General features: G+C 38.4%; 1 pseudogene; it reads left to right on the top strand.

The window, feature by feature from the left end:
* Nucleotides 1-6,073: 6,073 nt before the first annotated feature.
* LOC123577835 lies at nt 6,074-15,574 on the top strand (annotated as a pseudogene).
* The last annotated feature ends 2,766 nt before the right edge of the window (nt 15,575-18,340 follow it).

Genomic DNA, 18,340 nt, shown 5'->3' with positions numbered 1-18,340 from the left:
CAACTGTCACTATTTGCAGATGACATGATACTATACACAGAAAACCCTAAAATCTCCACCAAAAAAAACTACTGCAAGTAAGAAATGAATTCAATGAAGTTCTAGAACACAAAATTAACATACAGCCATCTGTAATGAAGAAGAAGAAAAAGAAATTTAAATAACAATTCCATTTACAACTGCACCAAAAAGAGTATCTACGAATAAACCTAACCAAGGAGGTGAAAGACTTGTACTTTGTAAACTGTAAAACATTGATGAAAGAAGAGAGGACACAAATAAATGTAAAAATATACCAGACTCATGGATTGGAAGAATTAATAACTGTGAAAATCTTCATACTACTCAAAGCAATCCACAGATTCAATGTAAGCCTTATCACAATACCAATAGTGTTTTTCACAAAACTAGAATAATCCTAACATTTGTATGGAACCACTAAAGACCCTGAACGGCCAAAACAATCTTGAGAAAAAACAAACCTGAAGGTCTCACAACCTCAGATTTCAAAATATACTACAAAGCTGTAATAATGGCAACAGTATGGTACTGACACAAAAACAGACACAAGTATCAATGGAACAGAAGAGAGAACCCAGAAATAAACCCGTACTTACATGGTTAATTAATTTACAACACAGGAGGGAAGACGATGGGGGAAAGACAGTCCATTCACTAAGTGGTTCTGGGAAAACTGGAGCTACATGCAAAAGAATGAAACTGGACCACTTTCTCTCACCACACAAAAAAACCAACTCAAAATGGATTCAAGACCTAAATGTGAGACCTGAAATCATAAAACTTCTAAAAGACAACATAGGCAGTAAACTCTTTGACATCAGCCCTAGCAACATTTTTCTAGATACATCTCAGGCAAGGAAAACAAAAACAAAAATAAATTATTGTGACTACACGAAAATAAAAAGCTTTTGCACAGCAAAGATAACCATCATTAAAACAAAAAGGTAACCTGCCAAATGGAAGAAGATATTCACAAATTATATATACAAAAGGGGACTAATATCCTAAATACATAAAGAATTTATACAACTCAAAAACAAAAACAGCAACAAATAATTTGTTTAAAAATGGACAGAGGACCTGAATAGACATTTTTCCAAAGACCTACAGATGGCCAACAGACACAAAGATATTCAGTATTACTAATCATCAGGGAAATGAAAATCAAAATCACAATGAAGTATATTACCTTACACCTGTCAGAATGGCTAGAATAAAAAAGACAAAAAGTAACAAGCGTTGGTGAGGATGTGGACCAAGAAGAACCCTAGTGCACTGTTGGTGGAAATGTAAATTGGTGCAGCCACTGTGGAAAACTGTATGGAAATTCCTCAAAAAATAAAAAATGGAAGTACCATATGATCCAGCCATCCCACTACTGGCCCTTTACCTAAAGAAAATAAAAACACCAATTCAAAAAAATGTACACACTGCCCTGTTTATTGTAGCATCATTTACAATAAGGAAGCAACCCAAGATTCCATTGATGGATGAGTGGATAAAGGTGTGGTACATACATATATAATATTACTTAGTCATAAAAAAATAAGATCTTACCATTTGTAACAACATGGATGGACCTAGAGGGTATTATGTTACATGAAGTCAAAGAAAAAAAATAGCACAATTTCACTTATATGTGGAATTTTTTTTTTAATTTTTTTTTCAACGTTTATTTTTTTTGGGACAGAGAGAGACAGAGCATGAACGGGGGAGGGGCAGAGAGAGAGGGAGACACAGAATCGCAAACAGGCTCCAGGCTCTGAGCCATCAGCCCAGAGCCTGACGCAGGGCTCAAACTCACGGACCGCGAGATTGTGACCTGGCTGAAGTCGGACGCTTAACCGACTGCGCCACCCAGGCGCCCCTATATGTGGAATTTAAATACACAGACAAACAAGGCAGAAACAAAACCATAAATACAGATAACAAACTGATGGTTGCCAGAGGGGAGGGGGGTTGAGGCAAAATGGGTGAAGGGGAGTGGGAGATAAAGACTTCCAGTTATGGAATGAATAAATCAGGGCATGAAAGGTACATCATAGGGCATATAGTCAAGGGTTATTGTAACAGCATCGTATGGTGACAGATGGTAGCTACATTTGTGGTGAGTATAGCCTGACATACAGAGTTGTTGAATCATTATGTTGTATACCAGAAACTAATGTAACATTGTATGTCAACTACAATAAAAGAGATTTTTTAAAGAATAAATGTATTAAGATTTAGGAGGGATTTAGAACAGTACCTAGTACATAATAAGCACTATATGAGTGTTAGCTGTTACCATTTTTATTACACAGATTAAGACCAAAACTAATTACCCACAATGGTAATTAGCATCATAAAAGAATGTTTGTTGACTTCCTTCCCTTGTTTCAGTTCCCCAATGTCCTACTCTGTCTCAGAGCCTGCTTGTAGGGGAACCCAATTAAAACAAGCCAATTGATTTTACAGGTTAGAAAACTCTGCAGTAAAGGAAAGGGTTTTAGATAATCTTAGGGATGTTAGTATACTTGGAACTCACTGGGAAAAGCACCACACAGTCTGATGATCTAAGTCTGGATCGTAACATTATTAGCTGTTTGTATCCTGGCTTTTAAAATCAATGAGGAAAGGAAGAACTAGTCAATAAATCGAAATAACTTGCTGACCATCTTGGGGTATAGAGTAATAAATTAGATCTCTTACCTCACATCCCTACAAATGCCAAAGATGTCATTTTGATGTGGAAATGCTTCCAAAGACAGAAACTCTTTCCTACACCCAAGGTCCCTTCCCAGGCTCCTCACCTTCAATGGAAAGGAGGGGATGGAATGAACAGAAATTGTGAAAGTAGGAGCTGTAAGCTTTGTAAAGTGACTGCACATGGAGCACCCTAGACAAGGAGTCTCAGACCTTGATCTTGGATGACAGACTAAATAAACTGTGCAACATCATCTCTGCTTGTCTCACTCTTATGCTATATATAAAACCTTCCATGGCTCTCACCGTTTATCAAATTAACTTAAAAAACCCTTTAGCTGAGTATTTTGACATCTAAGACCTTAACTTACCTTCCAGCTTATTCTTGATCCTCTTCTAGGTTTATCCTACCCTTCATTCATACTGACCGTTGCACTGTTCTACATACATACACACACACGCACACACATACACACACACACACACACACACATGTTTACTTGCCTCCATGCCTAGATATGAGCTAGGTGCTCTACCTACAGAGTTTTCCCTTTCCCATCCCAGGTTCATCTCAAAGCCTAGGTTTCCCGACACCCAGTAGGGTGATGGTCAATGTTTAACAATCAGCACTGGGGCGTCTGCATGGCTCAGTCAGCATCTGACTGTGGTCATGATCTCGCAGTTTGTGGCTTCATGCAGTTTGTAACAGCAAACAGCAGTTTGCTGACAGTGCGGAGCCTGCTTCAAATTCTGTGTCCCCCTCTTTCTCTGCCCCTCCTCTGCTCACATTCTATCTTTCTCTCTCTCAAAAATAAACAAACATAAACAGTCAACAACAACAATCAGCACTGGATGGAGGAAGCCCTGAGTTGTAGCATTTACCAGCTTCAGGGTCAATATTCTCACTGTGGTGCATTTCAAGCCATTAAACTGACATCAGCCAGCAGGCAAAATTCCAGAAAACACAACAGGCTACAAACAGGCAACATAGCTCTCTGTAGCACAGCACCTTTCCTAATCCTCCCCTCCACTTCCCATCTTCCCACCTCCCCTCCCAGCAGATATCATTTGTGCTCCCCACCCAGAACCTCCTCTCCCTTTAGAGCACTTTGCATTTAACTTGCTTTATTATCCCCCTCATCATATAGTTAAGAATTTGCTTTACCCACAGATTAAAAACCATTTGAAAATAATTCATTGTTTTATTCCTTGTTAAAACCCCTGTAGAATTTTTTTAAGTTTATCTGAGAGAGAATGCTCACACGTGGGAAAGTGGGGAGGGGAAGAGAGAGAGGGAGAAACAGAGAAGCTCAAGCAGGCTCCAAGCTCAGCGCGGAGGCTGACACAGGGCTCTATCTCACGACCAGAGAAATCACAACCTGAGTTGAGATTAAGAGTCAGACACTTAACCAACTGAGCCACCTGGATGCCCCAGACACTATAGAACTTGAGGAAGGGGTCATAAACTCCCCAGGGCCCAGAGCATGATGGAGTAGAAAAACAAAAATTCATAGAGAATGTTTAGGAAGAGTTTTTAGCTGCTTAGAAGTGCTATGAAATGTATGTCTTTAAGTAGGAAAAGAAGTGACAGACTTGAACGTTTGATCCTGTTTATCTACCCAACGTAGAAGTGAGTCACGTAAGAAATAAAAAGTAACTCCAGTATTCTTGCTTCTTGCTTTCCATTTTTTTCCCAAAGCATGCCATCTGGGCCTCAACCTCAGGAAATGTCTTGTCCCATGAAAAACTATTCCCATTCTCTCCATCTCCCTACCCTCTAAGGAAATGTTGCTCCCTGAGAACATGAGATCACTGAAGGTAAGGATGAGGTCTTCTTTGCTCTTATAATCCCCAGAGCCAGCCTAATGCTTGGTACCTTTTCGACTGAGCGAAACTTTAGGCTGTTACCCAGAGGGTAGTTATAGTAGTGAGGACCTCTGTCTGCCCCCCTCCCAAACCTTAACACCTGAAGACCTGTGAGCTCTTTGTATGCTTATTAGGATGAAGGTCAAGGCTAAAATGCCACTCATTTATTTCTTCCTTCATTCTGCCAATATTTATCTAGTACCTTTTATATGCCAGACCCAGTGCTAGAAATTGTACACATTTCTTCAAAGTTGGCACTCATTTTATATCCAATGCAGAAGAAAAGAGGATTCATGAAATTCTTGAATGCCCCAGGGCATGAGGCATGACACAATAGCACAACAACCTTAAAAACAGTACCACCTGCCAAATGCACACCCAATACATAAAATCCAGGTCGTTTCCAATTTTCCTAAACTATACACTTAAAGAGAATTGTTACTGGAAGGTTTGTGAATACTAATAGCACAGCATTAAAAATGTTCTACAATACAGTTCTAAGGAAGTGATGAATCACTAAATTCTACACCTGAAACTACTATTACACTGTATGTTAACTGGAATTTAAATAAAAACTTGAAATAACAAAAAAATATATACTCCTAAGGAGACAATGAGCTCAAAGGGCTTGCTTAAAGAACTCAGCAACAGTTTTCCAGATTACTCACAAAGCCTTCCTGCTATACAGCTTAAAACTTATTGGTATTTAATGGTGGCATTTATTTGCCAGTCATAGACACTTGTCTGTGACAGCAAATATGATGGTCAACTCATCAGTAAATACTACCAACTTAATCAACAAAATGTGCCTTATCTAACTACACCATCTCCACTGATGTTATTCCTGGTTAAGTCTCTACCACCTCTTTCCAGACTACTCTAACAGCCTTGTAACAGAGTAGTCAAAGCCATCCTCTTAAAGTACAAATCAAATGTAGATCCTCCCTTGCTTAAACTCCAATGGCTTCTGCAGATTTAAGGAGACTCCAAGATCACTCTCATTTCTGACACCACTACAAAGTTCTAGTGTCCCCATGACCACCCTCACTTGTGTCACCAATTATAAGTTTGGGAATCCCAAAGACCACCCTCAGGTTGGGTAACTTGCTAGAAAACCTCAAAGAATGCACTGAAAGCTATTATACTCATGGTTCTGGTCTATTACAAAGTAAGGATACAGATTAACATCAGCCAAAGGAAGAGGAACATGGGAAAGAGTCCAGGATAGCTCTCCACAGAGCTTCCAGTTGTCCTTTCCCAGGAGAGTCATGGATAAAACTAACTCTTCCCTCCAATGATATGTGACAATACTCATGGTATTATTGCCAAGCAGGGAAGTTCAACCAAGCATTGGTATCCAGAGTTTTTATTGGGGTTCAATCATCTACATATGGTTGGTTATCTATATGCCTGATCTTTAGCCTCCAGTCCCTCTGGAAGTTGAGCTGCTACTGTATGGCCCAAAACAACCACAATAAATCACAATGTTAAACTATCCAGTATGACTCAGGACCACCAGGTAAACAAAGACACTTATCAGGCAGGGCATCCCGTAGAGCTCCCAGGAGCTGAGGGCAAAAGCCAGACCTCTGTGTGGGTAAAGTTAACTGTTTCCAATACATTCAGAACCAAAACTCCTGGTCTATAAGGCCAGATAAGATCTAGTCCCTACCTGCCTTTCCTACATCTCCATTTCCCCATCACTTGCTCTGCTCCAATCACATCTGCCTTCTTTCAGTTCCTAGGATAAAGACAGCTCCCAAGTAAGAGCTGCAGCTCATGCTGTTCCCTCTGCCTACAATGCCCTTCCCCAGATGTTCATATAGTTGTCTGCGGCTCATCAAATTAATTGTCACCTCCTTAGAGGCCTTCCCTGAACACCCTAGCAAAAGCAGTTGCAACCTGCCTCCTGACACACACACACACACACACACTCACACACACTAAAAATGCACACACTATACACAAACACTACACACACCTATGCATACCTGCACAGACTACATACACATATGCTCTCTCCACTCCATTGAACTATCATCTTCATAGAACTTTTTAGGACCTAAATTATTATTTGTTTATTGCCTCTGTGTTCTTTACAGTAAAAATCTTTTAAGCCTTATTCACCAATCTTACTGACCATTCTTTTTGCAGTGTACAAACTGATACCTAATATCCAGTATGTGTTGAAAAAAAATTGTGGATTGACTATGTGCCTCATATGGGACAAATATAGACACACAGAATTGTAACTTCCCCGAACTGGCTTCAGATAAAATGTATATTAAAAGCATTAAAAACAAGTCTCTTTTTCTTAGTGACCAAGAGACTAGACACTGTATGCCATTTATAATTAACCAAGGGAAAATGTTAATATGAATATATGAAGCCTAATCAAATTAATGAGTCTCATTTCCCATGTAGATTGTTAAATCAGTTAAATGAGATGCCAACCTGGACCCAGGAGAGTGAAAGTTTAATCTTTTTCCTTTTCACCTGTATCACAAAACCTGAGTTTCCAACTTAATGCTATACAATTAAAAGTATAAGTTGATTATTCACCAATTAAAAAGAAATGAACTATCAAGCCACAGAAGACAAATCTTAAATGCATATTGCTAAAGCAATCTGAAAAGGCTGCCTACTGTATGACTCCAACTATATGACATGCTGGAAAAGGCCCAACTATGGAAACAGTTGTTGGGAAGAAAAATTTTTTCTCTGCACTTCAAAGGTTCTTACAGCTAGTCTAAGCATTAAATTGTCATGAGACAGATTAACAGAGAAAATGAAATTTCATTCCATACATATAGGAATATCACATAAAGAAGTTCAAAGACAGAAAGGTAAAATGAGGAACATATGCCATCCTGAGCTAAGAAATGGAATAGGGGCCTGGCACTTCAAGGGGAGGAAGGTAATTCACAGGACAATACGAAGAGCAGATGTTTGGTAATTAAATGTTTGTCTCACCTTACAGATGGGTGACTCAGATAAAGTTTATCTCTGGTGATAATGCTTACTCTGGGAAAGACTCCTAATTTAGAGTCTTCTAAGTAGTTAAGTGAGGGACTCTCTTGAGTCTACAGGGTCTCGATTATCTTCAACTCAAGATATTCCACACGCCCAAGTGGCACATTTTAGAGAGACTTGTCCTGAACCCCTTGACAATAAAAAGAAGAGTGATTACCAAAGCTTTAGGGGTAGGGATAAATAGATGAACAGTTTCACGGACTTGTGCTTCAACAGGATACCGTAATAGTGAACACATGTCCTACATTTGTCAAAACCCATAGAATATATACAACACCAAGAGTAAACCCTAATGTAAATGATGAATTTTAGTTAATAATGATTTTACTGTCAACATTGGCTCATCTGTTGTAATAAATGTACACACTAAGGCAAGATGTTAACAGGAGAAACTGGGTGGGGGAGGAGGGAGTATATGTACTTTCCCCTTAATTTTTTGTAAATCCCAAATGGCTCCAAAAAAATTCTACTAATTAAAAAAAAAAAGTGCAAGCTGCGTTTCTTTTCATGGAAATTTGAGAGGCTATTTCCTCAATTCTAAATGCATTAAGATACACAGTCTTGCCCCTTTTTTAGTTAATTATAACCTGTTTTCCCATCACATTTCCAGATTCTGTGTAACAGATGGTGAAAATGTCTATTCTGAAGGCCTATAAAGTATTCCTGTTGAAGAATAGTGGCTATTATTCAGCGTCCCCCACATAAGAGTTGGAATACTCAGGGTAGGGTGCGGGGAAAGGGGGGCCACATGCAGGCAACAGGGTGGAAAACAGAAAGCAAATCCTCAGGGTGCTAACAGGAATAGAGGGTACTCCTAGAGGAATTAAAAGTGACCCCCACCAGGAACCTAGGGAAATCATCTATGCAGAGAAAGAAATGACTTGTTTGAAATTCATTCACACTGGCAGGGTCAATAGAAAAATTTCAATGTAAATAACGGGAGACCTTAAATGTGTGTTTGCTGAATGCTGAAGCATTGGGGGCAGAAACTAAGCAGAGGTTTCTGCAGTGGCCAAATGTCTCCTCTTATCACAGCAGAATGGTCATTAAAAGAGAAGCCCTAAGAATGTCTTGAATGTAGATGAAGGCCAATCAGATACCCCTGTGAGAGATTTTTAAAGATTTTTTTCTATTCTCCATTGTATTCCATTTGGATTGGATAAGATTTGGGGGAGTGATAATTTGTCATTATCTTAACCTCAGAATTGAAGCAAAATTTAAAGGAATTAATGCGGCTTTTTCCCTTCCCAGGAGCATCTTCACCTTTATACCACCAACTCTTCATTCGTCATCAGCAAGTGGGGACAGTTATTCAGAAAACAATGGCAGAAGCTCCACAGCACTGGGGGTTTAATGTTATTTCTGTCTCCATAAAATCTTCAATAATTTGTTTACGACTTCTAAAATTCAAAAACAGTGTGCAAATGCAATTCCACTTATGTTAATGTGTGCTTCCTTCTCGCATATCAGATTCTGAATAAAAATTAGGCAAGTACTCTGTTTTGAAAATATGTAAGATGTGAACTTGCAGGGAGGAAAAAAAAAAAACCTCGAAATGCACTATCCTATCAACCACATTTTTTTTAACTTAATAACTTAAGTGAACTGTTAGTGAAATTACAACCTGCTTGTGACACAATAAATTTACAACAAAATTCACTCCATAAATTATTCAATTCTGTGACTGCAGTCAAGGAGAGAAATATCGCCAGGAGCAGGTGATTAGCATGTGAAAAGAAAACCCATCTCCCCACCAAAACAATCACTGTCAAAGCCTCCTATTGGAGTTTTGTAAAAATTACCATTAAGAACACACATTTAAGTCTTTGTAGTTACTTTAAAAGGGCCAAGTATTTGATTTACATTATATTCATTTGTTCTTTCTTCAACTGTCTTTTCTCTCACAAACCATAACTGCCTCAATAAATGCTTGCTCAATCAAGTGTGCATTAAAACAAAAGAATTTAACTTCAATAAAAGTGATGAATCAGAGCCAGAAGTTAACTTTTCCTTCCTCTGTATATCTGGCTACCGGTTAGGCAAAGTAGAAATTTACATTTGATGTTCCACAGGGGAATATTAGCAGATTCTGCTGTGAGATGTTGGGGTCCGGGAGCCAACACGGTCCAGAAAGAATCCTTGATACATCTTCAGTACAAAAAGGATGGTTTTATTAAAGCACGGGGACAGGATCAGCGGGCAAAAAGAGCTGCCCTGGGATTGTAAGGAGTGACTGATTGCACACTTTCAAGTTGGGAGTGGGTTAGGGATAGCCTAAAGCCTCTAAGGAATTTGGAAGCAAGGCTTATAGGACCTTGAGGGGCTAGCTGCTAAGATAAAGCTCATTAGATCCCTCAGATGTATATCAGAGGGCCATATACTTGGAGAAGGACTGCTCATCTGTATCTTGGGGAAGTAGAGATAAAAAAGTTTCTAAAGGGATTTTTCTATGTTAAAGACTTACAGGATCCTGGAGGTCCGGCTACTGCCAAGCTAAGGTTGCCTTTTGCATCTAGCAAAGTATTTACAATGAGGCAGTTGAGGTCCTGGAGGAAGGTCACTCTGCCTGCCTCAAGTACTTGTTAATGGGCTGCAAGTTGTAAGTAAGTTTGTTTTCTTTTGCCTTTGTTCTCCTCAGTTGCTATTGTGAGGTTGGTCATATTTGTACATTTTTGCATAAATCATGGGGAAAGTGGTGGACATAATCTGGTAACATTAAGTAGATCACAAGATAACAATAATGATACATGCATATATTAGGAAGGGCCTGTTCTCCAATAATCACAAAGTACTTTTCCAACTCCTAGGTCAAACACCAGTAGTCAGAACTGATAGTGAAAAAGCATGATTCTTATTTTTCCTGTATTACAGACCTGAAACACTCACATTCTAAGAAATAGGCCAAATGGAGGCATGCATTGTGGAATATCTCTGATTAGACATTAAAAGACAGCCACTGGAATAAAACATGCCAGGGAAGAAAAGAACACATCAACCCACACAAGAGAGGAATCCATTTTGTTCAACAATTATATTGGTGTACAAATAATGTATTTTTTAATGTACTGCAATGTAATGTATATTCCTGTAGTAACCACAAGGAATGGCCACCACATAGGAAATACTATTTTTAAGTAGTAATATTTGAAATTTTGTGACATTAACTTACCATAAGATTGGAATTTCCTGACCTAAAGGGAAGTTCTTACTCTGGGGGAGAAAAGTAGCATATGGATTTATGCAGAAAACCTCACAGCGGGAAATGTAGTTAGCATAAAAATATAGATGATCCACCTTCTACGAAACAAAGTTGAGCTACTGTGCCTACCTGTGGTTCAGAGTAGAATAGGAATACATGTAGGACTTCTGAGCAGGAAATTCTTTACTTGCAGACCCTATTTTCTAGTGGCCTTGGTAGGGTATGTTATTCCTGCACACCCAGAAGGGCACCACCTCCACCCTACGCACATGAAAGAAAGACAAATTCAATAAATTAGGTATGGCCCATTCAGGATTCACAGCTAAGATCCAGCTCCATAGTCACTTACGTTTGTAATTCACTTTGCTTTCCTAATCTTGAATCCCCCGGGACCAGGTACCATTCTCAGACCCAGGTACAACTGTAGTCTACAGCACTCACCCCTAGGTAATGCCAAATTTGTCCAAGGAAGTTGTACTGGCCTTCTGCCTTTGCACAACCATGTGCCACACTGAGAGCATGGCCTTGTTTCCTGAATGCCTATTTGAGGCACAGACATCATGACTCGTTCTCAACAGTACCTCTCTCTGATGCCTAAAACTGCCTTCATACTCTCAGCACTGACTCTATTCTTTATCAAATGAGCAGCCTGGAATCAAGACACAACAAGTGGCCAGAAGCATGCTCGGCAGGCATCAGCATGGAAGATGCTCCAACATTGGAAGGGACTCAACATGTTCAGTGAACTGCTGGGAGATGACAGAGTCCATTTAGCAAGGGAACTTGTAAAAATCATCATCATCATCATCTCCAACCTGAGCCACTCATACTCACATAACCGACATTAACATGTTTGAAATCCCCAAAATTCCAGTGTTATTTTATGTTACAAACACAGTTTCCAAGTAAAACATAAATTTACGTAAATTTCCTTTTACAAAAATGTAAATGTTTTTTAAAGAATTTTCAACACATGAATTTAAGCAAAGTGGGTTTGGTTTTTTGCTTTGTGTTCTTGATTTGTTTTGTTTTAATTAGGAAGATCCATTTCCATTTTCTGAGCATTTGGGTTAATTGTAGCTTAAAATTATGTACATATTATAGTTATCTGAATTATAAAACATCCAAAACTTAACAGTATACAGCAACAACCAAGAATCTCCAAAATAAGGAGCCTACAACCAAGAATCACTGAACATTTTAGGAAAACCAACATCACAGAAGAAAAGGCATCAAACAAGGGAAGAATTGACACATGAAGAAGCTGAAACCCTCATACTTTACTGTGGCATAGTAAAATTGTGTGGCCACTCTGTAAAACTGTCTGACAATTGCTCAACATGTTAAACCTAGAGTTACCATATGAGTTAGAAATTTCACTCCTAGGTATATACAAAGGAAAATTGAAAATACATGTCAACACAAAAACTTACAAATATTCACAGCAATACTATTCCTAATACTCACGTGTCCAACTGATGAATGGATAAATAAAATGTGGTGTATCTATACAATGAAATACTTTTCAGCAATAAAAAGGAATGAAGTTTTGATACATACTACAACATGGATGAAACTTGGAAACATTAACATTACATTAAGAAATCAGCCTTTTGGGGTGCCTGGGTGGCTCAGTCGGTTGAGGGTCCAACTTCGGCCCAGGTCACGATCTCACAGCTTGTGAGTTCAAGCCCCGCGTCGGGCTCTGTGCTGATAGCTCAGAGCCTGGAGCCTGCTTTGGCTTCTGTGTCTCCCTCTCTCTCTCTGCCCCTAACCCACTCGCATTCTGTCTCTGTCTCAAAAATAAATAAATATTAAAAAAAATAATTAAAAAAAAAAAAGGAAATCAGCCTTAAAACAAATAATCCAGTGAAGAAATGGGCAAAAGACATGAATAGACAATTCTCCAAAGACGACATCCAGATGGCCAACCGACACATGAAAAAATGCTCAACATCACTCATCATCAGGGAAAGACAAATCAAAACCACAAAGAGATACCACCTCACACCTGTCAGAATGGCTAACATGAACAACTCAGGCAACAACAGATGTGGTGAGGATGCAGATAAAGAGGATCTCTTTTGCACTGCTGAGGATGCAGATAAAGAGGATCTCTTTTGCACTGCTGGTGGGAATGCAAAGTGGAAAACAGCCCGAAGGTTCCTCAAAAAATTAAAAATAGAACTACCCTACAACCCAGCAATTGTACTACTAGGTGTTTATCCAAGGGATACAGGTGTGCTGTTTCAAAGGGGCACATGCACCCCAACGTTTATAGCCACACCATCGACAATAGCCTATGTAAACAGCCCAAATGTCCACCGATGGATGAATGGATAAAGAAGACATGGTATTTATATACAATGGAGTATTACTCAGCAATCAAAAAGAATGAAATCTTGCCATTTGCAACTACCTGGACGGAACTGGGGGGTATTATGCTAAGCAAAATTAGTCCAAGAAAGACAAATATCCTATGACTTCACTCATATGAGGACTTTAAGATACAAAACAGATGAACATAAGGTAAGGGAAGAAAAAATAATATAAAAACAGGGAGGGGGACAAAACATGTATCACTCTTAAATATAGAGTACAAACAGAGGGTTGCTGGAGGGATATAAAAACAGGGAGGGAGGATGGTCTAAATGGGTAAGGGGCATTAAGGAATCTACTCCTGAAATCAATGTTGCACAGTTAATATTTTATATTATATATTTTTAATATTTAATATTTTATATATATAATGTTTATAATGTATATAAATTGATATATATATTTATACATGCACAAATTATTTATACACACACACAAACATATGACAGAACATTGCATTCATAAAATAAGAGCAGGCAACTATGAATAAAAACAAATTAGAAATGAAATAAGCAAAAATTTGTCACTGAGACAAACAGATCAATGGAACAGAATAAAAAGCCTTGAAATAGACCTACATAAATACAGCCAATTGATCTTTGAAAAAACAGCAAAAGCAGTGGAGTGCCTGGATGGCTGAGTTGGTTAAGTATCCAATTCTTTATTCTGGTTCAGGTCATGATCCCATAGCTCATGGGTTCAAGCCCAGAGGAATGGAATTCCCTCTCTCTCTGCCCCTCCTCCACTCCTTCTCTCTCTCTCTCTCTCTCTCTCTCTCTCTCTCTCTCTCTCAAAATAAATAAATAAACAGCAAAGGTAATATAAAGGAGCAAACATAGTGTCTTCAACAAATTGTGCTGAAACAAATGAACATCCACATAGAAAAACATAAATCTAACACAGACATTATATTCTTCACAAAAATTAACTCAAAATAGATCATATACCTAAATATAAAATACAAAACTATAAAACTAGAAGACAACGTAGAAGAAAATCTAGATAACCTTGGGAATGGCAGTAACTTTTTAGATACAACATCAAAATCACAATCCATGAAAGAAATAATGGATAAGATGAATTTCATTAAAATTTAAAACTCATGGTCTGAGAAAGATTTATCAATAAAAGGAGAAGACAAGCCACAGACTGTGAAAAATGATTGCAAAAGACACATCTGATAGCGCCTGGATGGCTCAGATGGTTAAGCAACCAACTCTCAATTTCAGCTGAGGTCATGATCTCATGGTTCATGAGTTCGAGCCCCACATCACACTCTGCCCTGATGGTATAGAGCCTGCTCGGGGGTTCTGTCTCTCCTCTCTATGTTCCCCCACTTATGCTCTCTCTCTCACTCTCAAAGTAAATAAACATTAAAAAAATAAATAAAAACAAAAATACACATCTGATAAAGGTATACTATCCAAAATAAACCAAGAATTTAAAAGTCAACAATAGGAAGGGATTCAGAGGTCAAGGTCCAGCAGGCTGCCAGATCCTGGAGTCTCCTATCTTGCAGGGAGCGGCTTCCAGCAGCTATAGCCAAGAGGCAGAAGCACTACTTTGAGGCTACAGCATGGCAACTACAGGAGAGCTGGCCAGGCCAGGCCCACTATCTCCTCTGGGCCTACAGTTCATCACACAATGATAACATCACTTTTGAAGGAACATGTGCACACTGTTTCTGGTTGCTCATCTTGGATAACTCTCAAGAGTACCTCAAACCCAAATCCAAACTGCCACCCAAAATACAGAAACTTCTTAGCGAGAGGCAAGAAAATATACACTCAGTTTTAAAGAAGCAAAAATTGAGAAAAAATACAAAGACCCCAAAAGTGTGTTGATTACTTGTAAAACATGCAACAGAAAACAGTTAAATACCATGGTGAAAGTAGAAGCTTTCTATCCACACTGAAGAGCAGTCCTACCACTCCTATGACTAAACTTGGCCTGAAGACACCAGAAAGACTCTGAGTTCTACAAACATAAATCATACGTGTGGTTCCAAATGCAAGAGCCCAACCTTGATATTCAGGACACTGACATCTCAACACTCAACACTCACTTGCTCCTCAAAGAGTGTGAGCAAAACTAAGAAACACTTCTCTCAATTAAAAATGTTGCTTAGCCAGAGTGAATCCCAAAAGAATTCAAAGGTGGACTTCAGAAATTTCTTGCTATCTTTGTAAACGGTACGCTGTGAAAATAAATGTTTAATGCAACTCTGAAACTAAAGGTAATAAGAAAAACATCTGTTTTAAAGCTTTACTTATTTAAATACATGGATACTAGGGTCCAGGAGCAAACTTCTCTGGGCATTTCTCAGTGTTTATGGAGAAAATACTTCATTAAAATGAATAATTGAGGGGCGCCTGGGTGACTCAGTCAGTTGAGCGTCCGACTTCGGCTGAGGTCATGATCTCGCAGTTCCTGGGTTCAAGCCGCACATCAGGCTGTGTGCTGACAGCTCAGAGCCTGGAGCCTGCTTCAGATTCTGTGTCTCCCTCTCTCTCTGCCCCTCCCCTGTTCATGCTCTGTCTCTGTCTCTCAACAATAAATATATGTTAAAAAATTTTTTACATGCATAACTGAAACCTGTCTACCTCATAGGGTGGCTGTGAGGATCAACAATATATGGAAGGTCCTTGTAAACAGCAAAGACATTATGGACATTGAGTGGTTATATTATTATTTTCCTTTCCCTTAATTAGCACAATAGTCATTTTCTTTCATAAGGAAATTGAGACCTTTATGAGGGGACCTACTCACTCCTTTCTAGGTGTCTGTTATTGCTAATTCAGGAAAAGGATCAAGTGTCCTTGTTTTTCCACAATTATCTGCATAACTGTATTAGAGTGCTGAACATGATTCCTGTTTTGCATGCTAAAGTAAATATATGGATCATTCTTGATTGTAAACCATTCAGATACCCAAAATTTCATATTTTACAACTTTCTGTTGTTCCTAGTAATATTTTATCATAAGTGGCATTTCATTTGCTCTGGTGAAGACTTATTTCTATGCCTAAAATTTACAGCAAAATATAACATAGTAACAGTTTAAATATCTTAAACCTTTTCTGGAACATAGATATACCAAAATGATAGACTGACGTTATATTCAACCTGTCTTTTAAAAATTCTTTCAATAAATAATTTAGATACTTTCAACTACAAAAAAAAAAAGTCAACAATAGGAAAGCAATCCAATTAAAAATGGGTTAAAGACCTTGACTCCTCACCAAAAAGGATACATGTATTAAAAATATGAATATGAAAAGATGTTCACATCATATTCCATATCAATGTAAATTATAACAGTTATGAAATACCACTACACACCTGTTGGAATGGCCAAAATCCAGAACACTGACAACAATAAATGCTGGTGAGGATGTAGACCAACAAGAACTCTCATTCACTGCTATTAAGACCACAAAATGATACAGCCACTTTTGGAGACATTTTGGCAATTTCTTACAAAACTAAACATACAATTATCATACAACCCAGCAATCTTGCTCATTGGTATTTACCCAAAGGAGGTGAAAACATATCCACACAAAAAACATCTGCACTCAGATGTTTATACCATCTTTACTCGTAATTGCCAAAACTTGGAAGCAACCATGATGTTCTTCAGTAGGTGAATGAACAAATAAACTAAGTACATCCAGGCAATAGAATATAATTTAGCAGTAAAAAGAAATGAGCTATCAAGCTATGACAGGACATTAAGGAAATTTAAATGCATATTACTAGTGAAAGAAGGCAATCTGAAAAGGCTACATACTCTATGATTCTAATTACATGACATTCTAGAAAAGGCAAAACTTTGGAGAGCATGAAAAGCTCAGTGGTTGCCAGGAGTTGGAGGGTAAGAAGTTGAGGAATATGAGGGTTTTAAGGCAGTGACAATACTTTGGATGATACTATATTACCGTACAATAATATATTCCACATAATATTACACATACATATTATAATAATGAATATATGTCATTACACACTTGTCCAAACCCATAAAATGTACAACACCAAGACTGAGCTTTAAGGTCAACTATGGACTTTAAGCAGGATATGTCATTACAAGGTCAGGTGGTAAGATATGTACCACTCTGGTGGAGGATGTTGATAATGGCTTAAGCTAGGCACATGCTGGGGTCAGGAGATATATGGGAAATATGGGAAATCTCTTTACCTTCCACTTACATTTATTGTGAACCAAAAACTGCTCTTAAAAAAATAAAATCTTTTTAAAAATCACTGAAATTAGGGGCACCTGGGTGGCTTAGGTCATGATCTCACAGCTAGTGAGTTAGAGCCCTACATCTGGCTCTGTGCTGACAGCTCAGTCTCTTGCTCTTTGAAAAAATAAACATTAAAAAAAATCAATGAAATTAAATCCTTAATTGGTTATCTAAAACCAAAATGGACAAAGCTAAAAATTAAAATCTTCAAGTTGAAAATATAGCCCAAGAATTCACTCAAAACACAACATAAAAACCTCAGAGATTAAGGAAGAAAAAAGATTTATAAGACAGACCCTGAAAGTGTAAATTTGTCTGCTAGGAGGCAAAGAAGAAAAGAGTGAGAGGGGTGGGGGAGGTAACAAACACACACACACACACACACATGCGCGCGCGCGCACACACACACACATACACACACACACAAATTCTGGCAAGTTTTCCTAATGTCAAAGAAAGAAGCAAATCCTAAAAGATTCCAGATAAAGCTCTGCCTCGATTATGAGAACTGCCAATACATGTGCCACAGAAGATGCCTTGATTTAAGAGCAGCACTAGGAGTTCCATTCCATTTGCCCTTAGATCAAGGATTCCACAGAAGACTACCCAAGATTCAACAAACCTGGGCACCCAGAGCCATTTGGGTAAGATTAGCACCCTGTATTCCTTTATCCCTAACCAGCCTCTCCACAGAGAGAATATGCAGGGTGTCTACCATATGCCAGATGCTGGGCAACAATAACAGCTATACTCTCTATCCTCTCCTTTTTCCTAAACCTTCTAGAATGTAGTGTTCTGATAGACTGTGGAACACAGCTCTTAAAGAGGTGAAGAGATGAAGAAGCTTGAATATTTGATCTATTGACTTCCTAACCTCACTGGGTGAAGGGGCCACTCTGGAACCAAGA

The sequence above is a fragment of the Leopardus geoffroyi genome, chromosome E2, assembly GCF_018350155.1.
Source record: "Leopardus geoffroyi isolate Oge1 chromosome E2, O.geoffroyi_Oge1_pat1.0, whole genome shotgun sequence".
In the NCBI taxonomy this organism is placed as follows: domain Eukaryota; kingdom Metazoa; phylum Chordata; class Mammalia; order Carnivora; family Felidae; genus Leopardus; species Leopardus geoffroyi.
This window is presented reverse-complemented; position numbering and strand designations above follow the sequence as displayed.